The sequence below is a fragment of the Uranotaenia lowii genome, chromosome 2 (genome assembly GCF_029784155.1).
Source record: "Uranotaenia lowii strain MFRU-FL chromosome 2, ASM2978415v1, whole genome shotgun sequence".
NCBI lineage: Eukaryota > Metazoa > Arthropoda > Insecta > Diptera > Culicidae > Uranotaenia > Uranotaenia lowii.
The window spans coordinates 188,262,293-188,281,014 of record NC_073692.1 but is presented as its reverse complement, the minus strand read 5'-3'; the positions used below and the strand labels follow the sequence as shown (position 1 = coordinate 188,281,014).

The 18,722-nt window shown below is 34.5% G+C and overlaps 1 protein-coding gene across 1 annotated transcript in view; it reads right to left on the bottom strand.

Annotated features, from left to right (window-relative positions):
- LOC129749140 (uncharacterized) overlaps positions 1-18,722 on the bottom strand; it is a 389,660-nt gene that overhangs the window by 30,448 nt on the left and 340,490 nt on the right. The window lies entirely within an intron of this gene.

The window sequence follows — 18,722 nt, the reverse complement described above, 5'->3', positions numbered from 1 at the left end:
AACAATGTGCCGCCCCCCGTTGTGCAATGCCGTGAAGCGTAAAACACCGGCGGGTGGCCCTAAGATCACCGCCCTCACCTTCCGGAACCTATTATACAACCACAGAAACATTACCATCATCATTGTCGTCATAATGATAATGGTTATTACTGCAGCGACACCAGAAACAATTTAACTATCCGACAGAAGTCGCGAGATCCATAAACCTACAAACTGTCTTTGCCATTTTAATTGCACATCCGACACAGGCCGTGCCATAAGGTAGGTTCCAACTGGGATGACCCTGTCCGTGACTGGTTGTGCGCATGTGCAATCAAGCGACCAACCAACCGTGGCCATAAGTCAATGACAAGTATAGGACCCGAGTGTCGTATGTCTTTTGCAGTCGGAAATTTGAATGATGGTTTCATTTTTGGACGAGGAACTTGATTTGGTAGTTGTTCATTGTTCATAGGTTTTAAAAATTTGGAATCGAAAAGAGGTAACACTTATGAAGATATCCAACAAGCACTACTCTCATTTTATTGAATAAATTTTGTTGATATTTTTAAAATTTGCGATACTTACCTTCTCGTGGAAATATTAAAGTATGGTTAAAACCGAGAATTTTTGTGATTTTCTCACTCAGAATTACATTTCTGATTGAATATTGCAATTGCCGCAGAGAAAACTTGGATTTTGAAACAAAACAAAACTGACTTTGAATCAAAAAATTCATTTTTTGGTATCAAACTCTTGCTTTCTTTGAATCAATGAATTATAGTTTTGATTCAAATGAATAATTTTGGAAAGAAAGAATAATTTTTTTGAATCGAATAATTTAGGACTTTGATTTTAAAGAAATTCTTTGATTTAAAAGACGTTTGTTCAATTGCATATTTCTTTTGAAACAAAATAAATTTTCTTTCAACCAAAGAAAAATGCTTTCAGAGAAAAGGAATAATTTCTTTAACAAAAAATTTTTTAAACTTAGAGTTATTTTGGATTGAGCAAAAAGAATAAAACAGAAAAACAGAATTGAGTTTGGCCGCGGTTGTGTTAACAATCTAAACCAGTTAATCAGAGTTAGCTTAGGAGAATTCAGGATGAAGAATGGTAAGTGTATCCGTTTATAAATAAAATAGGAAATATTTAAGAATTTCTATAAGCGCTTGCATTGTTACAGGACCACTGCTCATTCCACCCCAATAGTGGTTAGTATCTTCGGTCCGATCTTCAGCGGCAACAACCAGTCGGATGGCGAGGAAAGCCAGCAACGGGACTTGCTTCCGGAAGTCAGCCCACGAAGAAATGCCTTCACGCCAGACTGGTAAACTTTGTCACCGAAAATTAGGATCGGATCATTCAATTATATAGTGAACCAGTGTTTTTGTTAAGTTCGTGAATAAAAAGGAATTGAAAATGTTATATTTTTCTATTTATTGTTTAAAAATTCCTAATAGCAACTTCGGAACAACAGAAAATATTTCTTCCAATTGGAATAAATGGCAAAGAGTTCAATGAATAAATGCTTTTAAATCTAAATCTTTGTTACATTGTAGGAAACGAAAACAACCTTGTATTAAATGAAACTGTTTTTTGTTTCAAATGATTAGAATTTTGATTAAAAGATTTTTCAAAAGAAAAATTCTTCGAAACAAAGAAAAATGCATTTGAACCAAAATAATTATTATTTATCCCAAAATCAAAGGAAAAAATCCTTTGTTTTTGCGGCACTTTCCTTAGAAATAAAAAATCTTTTCGCTGCGTGTACCTTTTTATACCTTGAATTTTCAATTAATCATGTTATTCGTTTGAAGTGTTTTTCGGCATTGTTCAAAATATTTTAAATTATAATTTATGCACGCTCACTTTTTTTAACCATTTATGCTCGAAAAATAACATTTTTTTGGTTTGTGTCATACAACTCCCAATTTGGATACTTTTTAACGTTTTTTTTTCAGAAAAATTAACCGGTCAATGAAGTTCTCATGCAAAAATGGTTAAAAAAAAATTAAAAAAATGGTTAAAAAACACAAAAATTAATTGTTTGAGTGTCATTTTGACTGAGCGTTTTTTGCAGCGCGGAAAAAAAAAAGTTTTGCATGTAGCTGATTGAAATATCGATAAAAATGGAAAAGAAACAGTAGCTTGACCTGGATACCCTCGCTTTCATGCAAAAAGGTATATTATTTTTGTGTTGATTACCCTCTGGGATAACGAAAAACAAGTTCCAAGGTGGCTTACTGCCGGAATCTCAGTTTTCTTTGGCGGGAGTTGTTCCTCCAAACTCTCCTGCGAGATAGTAAGGCTTCCGCTAGTAAACCAGACTATCTTCCTGCTATGCGTTTGATGATAAATGTTTTTAAAACGGATCTTTTCTTACAAGGTTTTCATCCAGGAGTCAGGAGTGTGGCAGTTGAAGCACTGGTTGAAGTTTTAGTGCCGCTGAAAGTTCCTACAGAGCTCAATCAAATGGACAGCAATCGTGATGGTCCGTATGCTGATTTCCACCCGGAATTAGAACGGCCGCTGCCTCTTAGTGGTTTGTCAAATAGGAATTAACCGGGGGATTCAATATCAGGGGAACGAAGTGCGCTGCATTTTTATGTGGAACCATATGTCCCTGTATGGATTTTCAACTAAAGGGCTAGGTTTTTACTCGAAACTGCAAGTGCAGGGAAGAAATGCATGTTTGCCAAGACGATAACGTTACCGGTTGTGTGAAAAACAATGACACGGAGTAAAATTCCCTCCAAGATTTTCACACCCGAGAATCGAACAGTCCGCTTTAGATTGAATTACAATGTGAAAATGAACAGGTTTAAAACAATTCGCACTAAAGCATGGATCACTACAAATCTGGACGCATTAAAAAAGGTCTATCTCGGAGCTATGTAAACGAAATAAAAATGTTTCGTGCTCAAATTGTAGAGTTTTCACTGCACTTTTAAGGAAAAATAATAAAAAAATTATTCCGGGCACTCCTTCTTGTACATTTCATAGTCCATGGTCTTGTTTTTCACAAAAAACCGGGGTTTTTCGGCCGCAGCTCCAAATATCTTGCCAGATCAAACACTTTTCTGCAAAGTTATTGGCAAAAACGAATTTGAACTTGATGGGGACATCACTCCGACCAGTGGCTTTGTAAAATTTTTGGTCAGGAAGCCTCCTCAAATCAGATTTCGCGATTTTTGAACCAGACCACATCGGGTTTTTGAACGTAGGTGTCCAAAATTAATTTTCGTCTCGCGGCTTCTATCACGTGTAACTTTTGTGGAACAAAACGAATCGTAATTAAATTTTCAGCCCTGATAGAGGAAACATTTCCGAACAAAGTACTGTCAACAAATTCCAGATCCGACAACTAGGAGCGCTATGGTATAATAAATAGTGCGTCCAGAATTCTGATGATCCATGCTTTATTCTGACAATGAAAAGAATAAAATCCCCCAATTAAAATGAAACATCCTAAATTGAAAAAAAAAACCGTTATTCGATTCTTCTTGATATTGCGGTGCGGTTGAAAAATAACCATTTTCAAAATTCTCTGCAATAAAACGTTGCGGTTAAAAAGTAACACCATTCCCACTTTTCAAGAGAAAGTGACTTTTATGAGAAAAAAAATCACTTAAACCGGAAAAGTGTGAAAATGATTATTTTTTAGCCGAAAATGGTTTTTGCAAATCCGGCGTATGGGAAACAAAATTTCCCATAAATTATATTAAGCCTTTCCTGTACTTTAAACATGCTGGCTAAAAATAAAATAAATAACATTGATATCGTTCCTTTGCTATTACCAGAAGGCTCCATGTCAAATTTAAGTCCATTAGCGCAGGTTGTTCGCCCATGCAGAGGGTTTGTATCAAAGGCGAACACAGAAGCTGCTGTTGATAGCAAGAATTGATATAAGATAATTTTTTACTTTACTTCGTGTAGAAATGTGGAATTTTTAACGGTTGTACTTTCACCCCCCATCATTCGAACTTTTGCGCCATAGATGGGGTAAAAGTACGGTTCGATATATGTTTGGCATTTTCACTACTGCTATTCAATCCGTCATCTGATTTTCTTCGTAATTTTTTAAATGTGAATTAAAAGTCAAGAGATCAAGTGCTGTTTTTTGTTTTTTTTTTAAACTACTGTAAAAATATGATACTCATAAAGTCGTATTTTATCCCACCCTATTTGTTAATTTCCCAAAAACAGTAATTTCATTATTTATTTCGTTTTTCTCAAGCAACTTCAGATGAGGACGAATGAGGAGAATTTTTGGAGAAAATATCAGACTACAACTTTGCTAAAAATGAGTTTTTCAGAAACGGAAGAAAAAAAAAATCCTGGACAAGGTAGTTTTTCGTAAAGATATTCTAGCAACACTGCCTAAATAAATCGTACCATGTTCAGACCCAGGGGAGGAAGACTGGAATTACTGTCGAACAGTAAAAAGACGAAACAAAAACGATCCAGCGATTTCTGTATCGTCTTTTTACTGTTCGGCAAAAAGTCAGTAATTTTCGAAAAGATTTGTAATCGTTTAATTTAAACTTTTGAGGATAAGTTTCGTATAGCGAGTCATGTAACTCAGTTGCTTAGGCGCAAAATTTAAGTATCCTGAGTTAATTGCAGCTGATTCAAAAGTAAACAACGAAATCGAATATACTAGCTAGATTATCCAATGCAAGTCTGCCAACTTTGTCGTAAATATAAATTTTTGAATTATATAACAATGTTGTTCGGTCCATGGGAATTACCAAAAATTTTATTCTGGTATTTTGGCTATTTTTAGAACAACCATTAATCAATCAATTATTATTTATTGGTTTCGAAAGCTTCAACGAAATTTGAGCTAAATAACACGTCTGAACCTTCAGAAATGTGCCAGAAATGTGCCATAACACAAAACCCAATTAAATAATTGCTAAATGCTAAACAAGTGGTTTTGACATAAAAAAAATATTGAAAATCACTCTAAGTATAAGAAAGTAAAATTTGAACCTTGGCACTGGTGGGTAGATTCATAAGATATATTTGACGTTTGAACGATTTTTTTCATTTTTTATTCAGTCTTCCTGCCCTGGTTCAGACTTATTGTTAGAACGAGAAAGTTGTTGATTTTAAAATCGTGAAATATACTGGTAAAATAATGTACATAAGGTTCACAGGGATAATTTGTGAATAATTCTTTGAATATGTTACTTCTTTGTCCAAATAGCCTTAGATATAGAAAATGTGCATAGTACTATTAGTAAGACATTGTTCAACTAATTTACTAAGTTATTGTTCATGATTTACGGAGAGTCAGAAAGTAAACGCTCATTTTTCTCTTTCATTTAAATCAAAATTTAAGATAACTTAGATGATGGTCTAGAACATTTTTTTTTAGATTTTTAAATTTTTCCAATTGTTGTACGCAGTTTCGATCACTGTGCGATGACGGTCATGATGATTGTGACAATGATGGAAATGATGATGAGCAGATAAATATTATTGTTCATAATTATGGAGTGAGAAGGAATTAATCGATGAACGTTTGTTACGTTTGAATTTTTTCGATAATTTTCAAAGTTAATTTGATATGATATAAGCAGTATGGCAACACTTTTTCCCAATAAATACTCACCCTGGCATTAAAAATGTTTGAACGTGCAACTGAAACAGGAAAAAACCCGGTCTGGAAAATTTGGAAAGAAAATCGACAAATCAGATGGAAATTGGTCCGAATTCAGACGAAATTCGCTTGCAAATTCCCCACTGGGAACTCCGATGTTTTTTTTCTCAAAAGTTGGCTACGTTGAAAAGTCGTCTGTCAAAATCTCGTCAAGAAAAAAATCATTCTTTCGGAAGTTCCGGTGCTGAGGCGGTGGAAGCGCTACGGCGAACTGCGGACAGAGCCACCGAATCGCAGTCTAACTCCCGGGTGGGAGAGAATCCCTCGAGCAACCAGTCGGCGAAGGAGGAATCCTGACCACAAAGTCCGGCCGCACAAGTTGCAGCAAACCGGCTGTGGTTTCTGGGAACCGAAGAGAAAACGGCAGAATCTAAGAAGAGCAACCGGAAGAGGGGTCTGAATCGACCCCTTTTTTGATGACCCCCTCACCACATTTCACGTGAGCTCGAATTTTGCACCGGCACAACCAGCGCCGTCACAGTGGCATTTCGCATCGACAGCAGGCGCGGGAGTAAATGCGCATCGTGTACGACCGCATTCGCAGGTTAAGCTAGCGTTGGCAATGAACCGATACAATGGAACTCCAAACGGGTGGTTGCACAGGCGGAAGCATTCGTCTGGCCAGTTGGCAAGAAAGCTCCGAACAGGAAGATGCAGATGTACGATTCCGGATCAGCATGCGACGTGGCAACTCCGGATCAAGTGCCAGTTTGCCCGTGACGTCACCGGAAGAAACGGCTGCAACCAAGACGCATCGCAATCTTTCGTGGATCATAGGGAGAGTGTGTCGTTTTGTTGTAAACGCCCCAGAGGCCTTGGAAAACGTGAGTATTCACAAGCAAAACGGGAAATGAGAAATGGGAAAGGTTGCGCAATATAAAAAAAAATTAAAATGAATGATCTTTATTTATTGGGCTACCGAAAGCCGAAAATCCTTTGTCACACGTTTACACCATTTTGTTTGGCTTATTTTGGATTGTATAGTTGTTAGTGGCGGTCAAAATTATTGCTGTGATTTGTTTAGCAATTACGGACATTGCAATTAGGTGAAAAGTTTAAAAAGATCTCGACTTATGATCTGTAAGTAGTGAAAATAGAGAAAGAAAGTATGTGCTACTATGAAACCTGTCTTTAGGTCGATTGCAAGCGCCGTTTAATTCCAGCTTTGAGTAAACCCCATCACTACAAAGACTTGTTTCCCCCTCCTTCCTCTATGAGAGCAATGTGGTACAAAGAAGGTGATGAACATACACGCGCACTATTACAGAACTCGTTATTCAAAAAGTAAAAAGGTAAAAAAAGCCTACGTCACTTGCCAGGATGTTTATGTATCCTAGGCGAGAATCGTAAACAGCAGATCTTTAGAGCCGGAGCTAACAGGAGCCACATCAGCCGATAAGAAAGAGAAAATTCTACATGAAATACCGAAAGTGTTCCAACAATTACAACTCGTATCCTTTAAAAATTGGGTTTGATTGTTTATTTAGCAGCACATTTTCTGAAGCACTTATTTTTCCTTTATATATTGTTTGATTTAATCTTGTTAAAACCTTGATAATCTTGATAATCTTGTTGATTTGTTATATTGTAAAAATTTATTGATGAAACTAGTAAATCATTTCAGTTGAAAGTGATTTTTTTTAATGGAAATGCTTTTTTTTTAATAACTATTTGTTCTACTGAAATCAAAATCAACAATGAAAATGTATCTTATGGTGGATGAAACTGGTAATTTTTTTCAATTATATTTTAAAAATCAAATTTACACTGCAAAAGCTATTTTTTCTTTGTTTGATTGATAAACCATTTAGTTAATTTTCTATTCAAAGCTACTTTTCAAGAAACATGAGTAACAAAAAAGCTATCAAGTTTTAAACATTATGAATTCGATTGGTTTTATTAGTTATTTTTCAAGTGTAGAAAAAGTGCTGCTTTATAATCTGTTCAAGTAAATTGAGTTTAATGTATTTTTCAGATCATCGAAAGGTAGGTGTTTAACAATTTTTTTTTATTCAATATCAACTTCTCGTTGTATATTATTGGTTTACAACACCCAATGGAAACAAGCGCGTGGATAACTAATTTCATGTTATTAATGTCAAAGTTTGTGATATCTTGATCTGTATCCGGCTCTCCGGTGCAAATTTTAGATTTCTAAGGATTTCATTTACTACTATTTTAAGCGAGAAATGACTGGATCTTTTGAGAAAAATGTATGTGGAGAATCACTCATCACGGAAACTTTCATGCGTGTTTTCTCAAAATAGTTTTCATGCGCTTGTACCTTTTTGTCTCTAAAGCTTAAAATACTTATCGCTTACTAAACAAAAAAGAGTTGTGGGCGCAATTGAATATAACACAAAGCTATAGCTACATTTTTAACACAATAAGGCACACTTATCGATGATGAACATAATCAAAGTTTGGGTTATTGATTTTCAAATTTAAAATAATCTAATTTTTTTTTGAGTCTATCATAGCAGTTTGATTATTTAACTGTAATTGAAGTTACAGAAGCTTGTTGAATGATAAGTAGTTGGAAGATGAACTTTATGAAGTTCGTAAAAAAAAACTGTAATTATGTAGTAATGGGATAAGGCTTGTGAGGTTTGTGTAGCTCAACAGCTTCCCGGAAGTAACGGGAAATGCGTTTTTAATGCTTTTCGGGAATCATGCGCCAAGTCGATTTTCCATGCATTTTTAAAATCGTAGATTTGATTATTTAACAAAGTATTCAAAGAAAAAGTTTCAAAGAATAGTCATCAGACATACAGAATAACAGACAAAATGTTAACTTAAAGTTTGATGTTTGTAATGAATTGAATAATGTAAGAATCAGGAATTGTGCAGGGTGAGTACTTCATGTTAATTGAAATATTGATAGCACGGTTAATATATTGGAAAACTGTGGTCTTCATTTATGCGTTTTTTTAATTTTTTTTTTTTTTCGGAATAAACGGAAACATTTTATTTTGCATATTTTTTTTGGTTGTTGTTTTTTTTATCATTGATTAACTGGTTAATTTTTATCATTAGAGCTGTTAAGAAAATGCTCTTTGATCCAGAAACAAACTTTGTGGGGTTTTCAACCATACTTCAAGTCATTTTAAAGTAGTTTAGATATTTTTTGTATTCAAGTTAAACGTTTATTGCTTAAGTAGGGAAAAACTATGAAACGGAAGCATGATTAAATTTAATAGACACTATGCATTAAAATTTTCACTCGGAATAAGAAACAATAAGAAACAAGAATTTTTAGAGTGCCTTCATAGTAAATTTTTGTCACTTTTTAACTTAACATACTCAAGCCTTTTAATGAACTGAAAGCTTTCAATAGGAACTAATAGAAGTTAGGAAAATAATTTTTAAGGTTCACCGTAACACTAGTCAAAAGTGTTTCCCAATAAATTCCTTCAACCCCTCTCCCAACCAAAATTGTTTTGCTAGGATGCAGAGGTAACCTCGGTCCTAAAGCACAAAATAGATCTTTCATCCTTTTCTCTTTCTTCCAATCTATCTATTGACTACTAGGACGTGGCCGGCGCCGTTATTGACGTTAAGAGAGAGAGCATCAGTTTTGTGCAGTGTGAATGAGCGCTAATCCCAGGCACCATTCATTTGACCTCTGATCAAAATTGATGGCCTCGGTCAATCACGGAGTAGCAACCATTGGCAATGTGGAACTTGTTCTACTGAGCCACGCCAGCGATCGTGGACCTCGAAGTGATTGTTATCATAATATGTTTTTGGAACAAGCAATGCATACATTTTCTACAACCATGCACTTCGGGTTTTACGGTTTAAGGTGGATGTGAGTAGTTAATCAAGCTAAGCTAAGCTAAGCCTAGGCGAGAATCGTAAACAGCAGTTGGCAATGATTTTTTTTCTCTAGTTTTCGCTGGTACAGCGATGATGGTTGTTTGTTTGTAAATGCAACTGACGTCACGAATTGTCTTGGTTACAATGTTTACAAAAAAACTTTTATTAACACTTAGCACGGGATTTCCATCGCCACCTGAGATGTATATACAGGTTGCTATGAGGGTACAGGAAAAGCAAGTGATGTATTCTGCTCTACATTCAAAATTTTAAATTTTGATGATTGATAAAGGTTATTCACTGGCCCTTAACCCGAGCTGCCCGTGAAGCAGCTCAAGTAGAAGAAGAAGAAGATAAAGGTTATTCAACCATTTTGAAGCATGACTGTTGCCAAAACCTCAAAAGCTATTTTCAGGTTCAGATCCCTGCTACAGTAGACTCAGTCAGGGCTTGTGATATAGCTCAGTTGGCAAGTCTGTTGTCTTCTGAGCCGATGTCCGCGAGTTCGAGCCCAAGAGTAAACATCGAACACAGTTGTACCGGATAAGTTCTTCAATAACGATCCGCCAACTGTAACGTTGATAAAGTCGCGAATGCTATAAAGATGGTAAAACGACTATAATCGAAACAAAAAAAAAAAAGTAGACTCAGTCGATTTGGGGTCATTTTTGAATTTCTCAAACTCTGGGGTTTAAAAAGCTTTGTTTTAGTTCAAAACTCATCCATGATTTATTGCAGATTTTTAGTAACGTTTACATGAGTAAATTTTAACTTTTATATTTGTATGGGAAAAATTGATTATTTTGTACTGAAAAATCAACATCATTTTTGTTTTTTTTCCTGTGGAACTGAACCTGCTTATAGTTTTTTTGCCAATTTATAAATTCTTTAAGAGAATAATGTTGATTTTTCAGTATAAAATATTCAATTTTCCCATAGAAACATAAAAGTTCAAATTGACTCATGTAAACGCTACTTGAGAACTCTGCAACAACCATGGATGACCCAGGGTTTGAGAAATTCGAAAATGGCCCCAAATCGACTCAGTCTACTGCTGCAGTTTTTCAAAGTTTTCTCTCTTGTCGATTGAAATTCAGTGCTGAATTTCCATTTTAAATGGGACTAAATTCAGTTCGGAGGTTCTGGCTCCATATTATCAGAATAAAAATTTATTTCCGTTGTCATATTTCGTAACCTGTTTCCAGTTTCGGATTCAGTTCGAATTTGTTCTATTTTCAGATCCGGAGTTTTCGAGCTCAATGCACTCAAGTACTACTATTTTTATTTTTTTTTTTCAATTGAAACCTAAAAATTAAGAATAATTATCATAACGTCATCTAAATTTTTGTTTTCATCCGGACAAAAGTCATTTTTATTCTTCAATCGAAATTTATAGTTTTAATGAATTGTATAGTCTAAATCTACCAAAAATATCACCTTGCATTTTATGAATAATTTTTGGTTAAAATTTTAACTATTTCCAGATTGCAAATAATCGAACCAAACCAAAGAAAATTTCATGGCACCAAACATTATTTTAACAATTTAATGAAAAATTCAGCGTTTATGTTTAAGATTCTTCGCTTTAAAAGTAATGAAAAATAGTTCAAAAGTTCTAAACAACATAAACAATTTCGAATAGCTCAAAACACTATTTTATTGCGTTTTTTTAAGACTCAATTCCCAACTTATAACTTCCCGAATCGGATGTGATACACATATTTAATTCGGATCATCGAGACGAACCACCTAAGAAAGCAACACTACTGGAACGTGAAACAATAAAAAAATGTACGTTTTTGCTACACCCGATTTAAGATCCTTGTTTACGTCTTTTTTTTATTTGGATTCAGAAATGGATGGAAACAAAAAGTTGAGACCAGATCAAGATAAGCAATGAATGATGGAATTAAGAGTCACATCACATCTTCGTAGACTGTGGCTTTTGTCATCTGAAACAAGTGTATTAGTGACGTAAGGTTAAGTAATTGACTGAAATTTTCAACTTTTAGTAAATTGAAACACATCCATCTGATTGAAGAAAAAAAATGTTTCGCTTTGTTTGAAGAACATTTTAAAGCTTATAAAGTTTGAACACTTTCACCATGCGATTTGTAATGATTTATTAATATTAATCTGTACAAGTCGCTCTGAGCGGGCTCCGATAGCTAATTTCCATAGTACAAATCCCATAAGTAGACAGGGGCTGCATGCAAAATTCCGAACCATTTCTGTTCACACCTTCAAATGGGGCATGGCTGCAAATAGTTTCATCATGGCCAGTCGGTGGTGCCAAGATACAACTACATAAATTGCACTTCTTTATGCATAACAATGAGCTTAGGTACCACAACAATTTTTTTTTACTATTTTTTTTTGAACGGACGCGTGCAGCTTCATGTTAAATAATGTATGGTGGTGAAATGTTGATCCAATAATAATGATATGCCGCCTACGCGTTCGAAAGTAAAAAGGTAAATACCAAACGGGTCTTTTCCCTTTGCTGTTTTGTCATACTCGAGGGGGGAAATTATGGAAACAAAAAAAAATATGCAGAAAACAATGCGCAAATTTCCAAGTACGTGCAGCTATTCGCGCAAATGTCGATCATCATTGCATAAGAGAAAAAGAACATTCACCAGTGGCTTTTTTTTTGTTTTTTTAATGCTTGCAAAAAATATCCCATTTTTATTGTTCAAATTCTGTGCATTCATCCATTGAAAACATGTTCCGGCTACTAACGAGATCAGGAGACACCAAATTATTAAAATCAATAAAGAATGGCAAAAATACAAAATATTCAACTCCATAGTAGATATAAGAATGCGGTCATTTGAAACTAACTTATAATCCAGCTTTTTAATCATCATTTGATTCTAGCAGGATAAAAATGAATTCTGTATGCTGACAGAAATTATTAACTAAGATGGTTGAACAATTTTGAATTACAATTTTATATTGTTCCATCAGAATTTGCTCACAGTGATTATGCAAAACTGATCACAGATCCTTATGCACATGACTCATGTAGAAAAATTAAAACACTACTTCACTGTATTGATTGGAACTGCGCTGTTAATCATAACTTGCATCATGACAGCTGAGAATTAGCCGTCAATCAACATGTACTAGGTATGGGTATAGGAATAAACGACACCCGGGAGGTCATTCGCGGCGATGATGATGATGGACGGTTTCCATGTTAGAATGCTGTGGTTCCTCGTTTATTGGCCGTTGGAGGTGACTGAGCGTTTATTGCCATGTTTGATGCGTGGAAGGAAGCCCCTTGAATGATGGTTCATCAAACACCCACCTACATATTTATCTGCATAGTGGCACCACTGACTGCACTTACATGACACTTCGAAAAAAATACGATCATTTTCTTGCCAATTTTTCGAATCTGCAAAATTTTCCAAAATGCCCTGACCGGAGTTTGAGTCGGAATATAATATACCTGCTTAGCCCGTTTGTACCGTCGAAATTGCCATTTTTTCCTTGAAACTCGGACAGCACTTGGGATAGCATTTCATCAAAAACCATCGATGTGCACTCTGGAATCGACATTGAGTACTACTGGAAACATTAGCCAACAAACGGAATCGAGTGTCCTGTCAGTGAAGTCAGTGGTAGCATTGCACAGTTGTTGAAAATACTAAAAACGTGATCGTTGTTTATAACTTATTTTTTACATTTTATCTTCTACACCCATCGAAGGGGTTACAAAAATCCAATGCCTATTTAGCAAATCTCTGTGCCGAAAATGCGCTGCAAAATGATGCATGACCACTACATTTAAGCGATTTTCATCCTATTCGATAGTTCATCCCAAAGAATCTAGTGGGAATCGAACTCACTGCCACATCTTATCTCGACATGCCAGTCCGATATCTTACCCAGTGCACCATTTGTGTCGGTTAGCGATCGAAAGTTGTTTGTTTTACACTAGAAAGACCGGCAAATTGAATATACCTATTCGGAACGTGACCAGCCAAAATGACTGGTAAAAGGAATTTTTTTTATTACATAATTTTTTTTTTTAAATACTCCCGGCACATAAAAACTTTATAAGTAAAATGCCTAATAAAACCTTTTGTAAATAAAAAAAAAATAATATTTTTTACTTTTTACTTTTGATATCATTTTGTAACTTATTCGATAATATTTTTTGTATGATATGGAAATATTTTTTTACCATGGGTGCAAGGAACCACTTTATTTTGGCATAGTTGACGATTGCGTGGATGTCATAAAATGAATATTTCAAATAATTATCGAAAAATTAAAACATAATATTAATCTTATTAGAAAATCATGTGAAATGGTTGTCAGTATTGCACGGTCTCACTTCAATTTTGTAGTAGTAGATATTTTCTAGTGCCTCTTGCTCTGAAGTTTTTCAAGTACCTATTGCTCTGAAGTTCATTGCTCTGAAGTTTTGTTGCTTATAAATTATACCTGATATTGTAGGTTCTAAGGAACAGTTTTTTCTATAAGTTTAGCAATTTACCATGGGTGCACGGATTCACCGCCATTCATGCAGAATCAACTTTTTTGCATGCTTGAGGCAAAGAATAACGGTTTTTATAGTTTCGAAAGAAAATTTGTGTTATACACATGGTTCTTCACTATGGGTGCACGGATTCACTGTATTTTCATCAAATATTGGGCTTTAGTATATTTTTGAAAATTTATTTTGACAAATCTCAACTATACCAATCTCGAAACTGAGACTTGAATTTGAAATAAACGATTTTAATTTATCGTTCCGTTTTTGGTTATATTTCTAGAAAAAAAGTTTTAATCATTTCTTGAAATAATATATATACTTATTCATAATTAATTCATGCATCATCATAATTCATTATTCAGATATTTCCAATCGTATATTTATCTTATAAGATGGTAATTGAATCAACAGCCAAGAAATTGCAGAACGGTTGCCATGGACTGAGTGAATTTTAGGAATTATGTGCATCAAGTTATTTCGTGCTAAGTATTTTTCCTAAGAAGTTCTTCAATTGGCTAATATTACATTTCTAATACCGATCATATGTATCTGATGTATAAGCAAATCAGATTTAGGACTGAACGAGAACCCCTGGTCACAATCGTTGACCACAACGTATGCAAACAAAACTTTCCTTCAAGATTTTCAAAACACTTTTGTTAGGTATTGTTTTTTGGTGCTGTTAATTTCTGTGTATATCAAATGACATTTAAACTGATTTAAATATCCTCGTTTCCCAACATCTGACTCAAAAATATTTTGTACTCTGAAGCAAGTTGAACTATTTCACTCTATATAATTTACTACGACGAATTTGCAGCCATTCCGTGCAACCGTGTTGAAATATCATTTAAATTATTCAGTTTCATATCTTATGTCTTCAAATATGAATAAATAATAAATAGTTTAGTATAAAAGTTATTTATCACCTGAAATTATCCAAATTCCTCGAATTGGCATGTATTAAATCTAAAGGGAGACCAATAAAGGGAGTCAAGTGCTTTAAGCGCCACACAGCGGTCAATCCGAGAACTTTTTCCATAAATTTTCATGACTTCGCTTCGAAAATCAGCAATTTTATTACAAATGACATACAACCCTCCATAAATCAACTAGGGCTCATTGTTTTGAATCTAGATTGCAAATAAAACCAAAAGTAAGCGAAATTTTTTGTCCTGTTGGAGTTATAAAGTTGTGAATTTTTCCAGTCATTTTCACTGGTCACGGTCCGAGTGTCCATGGTGAAATTTATTTCGCTTATTAAAAGAGCTAGTGAAATATATGCAGATTTGTAGAGATTCAAAATTCTTGAAAAGTCGTATTTTTTTAAATAAGTCGATCAGACACCAAAATTCCATAAATTTGTTCGTGACATTATACTTCACTGCTTCACTAACACTTTTCAATTTTGAGATAAATAACCTTAAAAAGCACCTTGTTTGTCACCCGGTTTTTGTACTAAAAGTTTTCGAGGTTATTTTTCCTTTCCATACAGCAAGTGTGCTCGAGAAATGTCAAAAAACGACTCTATTGAGTTTATTACAAGAGAGATACAACTATTTTAATAAATTAGAGAAAATTGAGATTGCATTACAAAATTATCTGTAACTTAGTCAAATTTAATCATTCGTGAAATGGAGAGGGATTACCATAGATTAAGGATGATTTTTTCTGGCATTTTAAGCAGTTAGTATATTCTGTTTAAGGCATAAATGCAATATTATTTATTTGCATAGCTTAATATTGTAGTTTTTTTTATTCAAAATTCTTTTTTCCTAATTATTTAACTCCTACCACTTTAGCAAAATCCATTAAAGTGAGTCGGAAGAGCAGCCAAAAATCGTTATCAACACATGGTCAAAGGAATTTCGAAGCCCTTTAGTAATGTAATTATTTTCGTTTTAAGTAAAAATAAAGTTGTTTGATAAAAAAATATACTCAGTAGAGATTTGTTTGAAATTATTCTATCCAATTCGACAAAAAGGCTTGTTATTTAGCATTCAAATACTGGCAAAAACAAATGAAACCCAAAAACTTGTGATTTGTTTTTTTGTTTCTGAATAGGTTAACGAAAATTACGAAAGTTTAATAATAAAGCCGTCTGTGAACGATTCAAGATTTTTTATCCCCATGAATCAGCCGGCATCAACTCACTTATAACTCACATTCCACATTACCAAAGTTATAATACAGCTTGAGAAATCTTTTCCCAATGATTTCTAAACAAGATTAAAAATAATAAAAACCTGGATAAAAATTTTAAAATCAAGAATGTAGTTTTGAAAATAGTTGCTTTAAAATATGTGAAATTGAACATTTTTCTGTGGTTTCAACAACCTTGCTCAACATCTCAATACCATAATCTTCAATTTAAAAAACGGGTTTTTATCGTTTGTAGAAAAAAAAATCAAGGTTTTGAGGATTGCGGAAAAAAATCACAGAAAGTCAATAAGCAATTCAACTTCCAACGCTAAAAATACGGTAATTTTTTTTAATATATATTTTTCACACGCTTGGTTATCACTATGTAAGCTCCAGGAGTTTTTTAAATGTAAGTGATGAAGAACAGTATCATCGGTTTTACTAAGAATGTCGTAAGAACGAATTCTCCAAGAAGTACTATTAAAAACTTAAGAGAATTTAAAAATGACAAAGATTTAGAGATGTACATATTCAATATCGGGTATTTAAAAAGTCTTGTTGAATTTCAGTTTTAAACACGTGAATTCGTTTTATCTTTCCTTTTTTAGATTTGTTTTCGCCAAAAATTTGTAGTTATAAAAAATTATGTGAAGCTCTGCTAATTATTAAAAAAAAATGATATTTTCAATGCGGCCCGCCGACTAGATTTCAAATTTAGATTGGCCCGTTGGTTCAAAAGGTTGCTCACCCCTGATATAAATATCTCGAAAACGATCTACATACAGTGAATGCCACTAAAACCAAATTCATTATCTTTCGTAGGATCAAAACTAAACTGCCGTCACATTCACAACTTATCCACAAAAATAGTGAAATAGAAGGAGTATCGTGATTTAAATACTTGAGAATACATATAGACACCGCTTATCTGGGAGGTCACACATAACAAATCTTGTAAAAAACCCCTTTTTGTGGATTAATCCATAAGTCTTCGTATTTCATGCCTAGACATGTTTTGCAAAAGCTATATTATAGTTTTATAGACAGTCGCTACACATACGCTACTAGCACTGATCATACTGACTGGACACTCGATTTCGTTTTCTGGATAATTTTTCCAACAGTACGCAATACCGATTCCAGAGTGCGTATCGATCGATTTGAAGAAATGCTATCCCAGTTAGGAAATGCCACCCAACTTTAAAATAAAAACAGGCAATTTCTGCGATAAAAACAGGTACATTTTTCCTACAGGGCATTTGTATCGGGAAAATGGTAGGTTCGCCACCTACCGTCGGTATTGCGAACCTGCTAAATGTGACAAAAAAAAATTAGCCAGAAAATGATCGAATTTTTGTTCTAAGTGTCCTGTCAGTATGATCAGTGCTACTAGTGCTTGGGAACACACCAATGTAACTTATTTATTAACGTTGAAAGTTCAGAAGAATAGATGTTTGAAATCTATTTTTAAGCTTACCTACTTATACCCCAGCTTAGAACTGTATAGAATGCCAGGGCATAACATTGTACCAATAAGCTTCGTAGTCTTTCTGTCACGAGCTATCAATATTTCAATTCTATCGGCCTTCCTACACACGCACAGCGTTCGGTCGATGCATGTGATTTTTTACGCTTGCTTCCTGGCGCTTGGCGTGTGACTGTTTACATCCTCATTTGTCTTTCGATGGGAGAGAAAATATGTGAATTTTTTTCTTCTGGCATGCGCAATGCAGTTGCGCCGGTAGGACTTAACCTACGGTTGTACACCTTGTCAACACCAATAGTGTGCCAATTATGTGCGAATATCTGCAAGTCATGATTGGAGTAGATCTTGATCTGTGGATGTATAAGTACCAATCTACCTGTGTTCAATTTTGTTGCATACCATGCTGTATGCACATACTTTACACTTTTGCACATTGTAGACTGTAGGTACATGTGATGGAAAATATTGGACAAATGACACGAGCCCGAATCTGATAAGATTTAAATTTATGTGCGATTTGATGAAACAGAGAATGTGTTGTAATTGTTGGGTACAAACACCATTTATGTGTCAAGTCATCTTTTAGTTTTGTTCAATGGAAATAAACTTTGAAGACAGCAAGAAGGCACAACAAATGTCTCGACTCGGACCCACGAATATACATATATAAGTCGAGCCAGATGGGGAAATCATTTTTATAATCTGCACACTTGCTACGAAAATGAGGAAAATCTAGCTTCCAAAGTTGGTAAGCGGTTTGAATTATATAGATTTTCTGCAACTGCAACGCAAAGCATGTAATTAAGGGCAATTGCGAAGCTTTTTCAGCTTGAAGTGAAATAAACAAAAACAAAAAAAAAACCGAAAACATTTCAAATCGAGTTGCACTCTTCGGGACGGAGACGATGAGAGGATGCAATTGAATTGTAACAAAGTTAGGTGGTACAAACTCTTGAAACTTTGCGTTTCAACTAGTAATGGTCTCAAGAAGACTTTCCTACGTATGTAAGTCGACGTCTTGTGTCGATGCTTGCTAATGACAATGTAAACATGACTTAGATTCACACTGTTCAACAGCGCTGAAACAATGCAAACCGGGTTTTTTTTCGCGAATG